Here is a 1,782-nt window from a genome sequence, read left to right on the forward strand (position 1 = left end):
TATTTTAAAATAACTATCCGAAAGAAAAATATAAAAATTGAGAAAAATAATAAAAGAATCTTGTAATACCTAAATATATATAATTATTTTTAAATAAATAAACACATGTAAAAATTAATTCTCTTTTATTTTTCAAAATTAAGTGTAGGATGTATGAGAATAACTTAGAGTAAAAATTTATAAATTGGTAACTATGTCTTTGAAATATATGTTTTTTATTTATTGGATAACTATTTTGAAAAGAAATTGTAGTATTTATATTTAATATATTATATGACAAATAATATGTATAAAACTAATTTTTATTAAATAGGTTTGGAATGGAAAGTAAAAAGAAATATTGAAATTAAAAAGTAAAATGAGAAAAGGAAAGAAATTTGATTAGAGTAGGAGTGGGTGGCTCTCTTGTTTATACTTTAAAGAGGAAAAGGTGGGGTCCGCAGCAGTGACCTCACTTAACAAGGACCCAGATGCTCTCCCTTATGAGTTCTGATTCTAATCAATATTCGAGAAAAATACTCAAATTAGTATAAAAAAAATTATTAGATATTTTGATTCTCCATATGTTTTTATTATTCTAAAAGTTTTTAAATTTCTCCTTTTATGAAAAATATTATTTATTTTATAATAATATTTTTAAGATTTTTATTAGAAACGATAGAATGATTTATTTGTCTGATACCAATAAATTCTAAAGATTTTTAGAATAATAAAATTTATTAAAAACTAAAATATTTGTTCTGAATCGAAATTCGTTCAAAAATTAAACTAACTTAGATGTTTTATTTTTTTATATCTATTTTGATTTGCTTTGCCACTTAATTAATTCTCTTAATATTTATAAAAAAGAAATAATTGTGCTATTTCAAAACACCAAATACATTTATAATTAAGTTTGGATTAGATAGGCTCGAATAATCAGATACTTGATCAAAATTACGTTTGTAAAAAATTGAAAAAATAGAAAGGAAAAAAAAACTATAACACTAAGAAATTAAAAAAAAATAAAAAAATCAGATGAATTACATATTAATAATAGAATAAAGTATTATTTTTGTTTCTAACGTTTTGGATAAGTTTTATTTCTGTCCCTAATGTTTAAATCGTTCTATTTGTATCCCTAATATTTGTAAAAATGATTCAATGTTATCCTGTTGTCGACTACACATCATGAGCTTTAGTTGGAGTTCTGAAAATCTCTTTTTGAAGTTAGAATACAAATATTTGGATCAGAACCAATGATCCACTCTGCATAATAACTCATTAAAAAGTTGAAACTAATCACTACAATATTTACATAATTCACTTTTTTAGGGACATAATTAAATCTGAACACAAATTTTGGGTACACTATTAAAATCGAACATATTCACATGAGACATAATTGAGAATGAATATATTCAAGTGAGAATAATTAAAAAATACAATCTGATCTATTAGTACAATTAATGGCAGGATAATATTAAATCACTTTTATAAACATTAGGAATACAAATAGAATGATTTAAACGTTATGGACACAAATAGAATTTATCCTAAACGTTGGGAATAAAAACGATACTTTACTCTTAATAATATTTTTGGTGGATAGGGATGAGTATAATTAGGGTTAGGTTGGTAAAAGTTATATATAATATTTTGAATAATTAGGTCAAATCGAGTTTTACAGTTTCAAAAACGATATATATTCGAACCAATAAAAATCGAGTATGATTAAATTTTATCCAACTAGACTCGATTACCTACCGTACAATACCCATAGTAATCGGATCGGGTCGGAAT

Source organism: Arachis duranensis, chromosome 9 (assembly GCF_000817695.3).
Source record: "Arachis duranensis cultivar V14167 chromosome 9, aradu.V14167.gnm2.J7QH, whole genome shotgun sequence".
NCBI classification, from domain to species: domain Eukaryota; kingdom Viridiplantae; phylum Streptophyta; class Magnoliopsida; order Fabales; family Fabaceae; genus Arachis; species Arachis duranensis.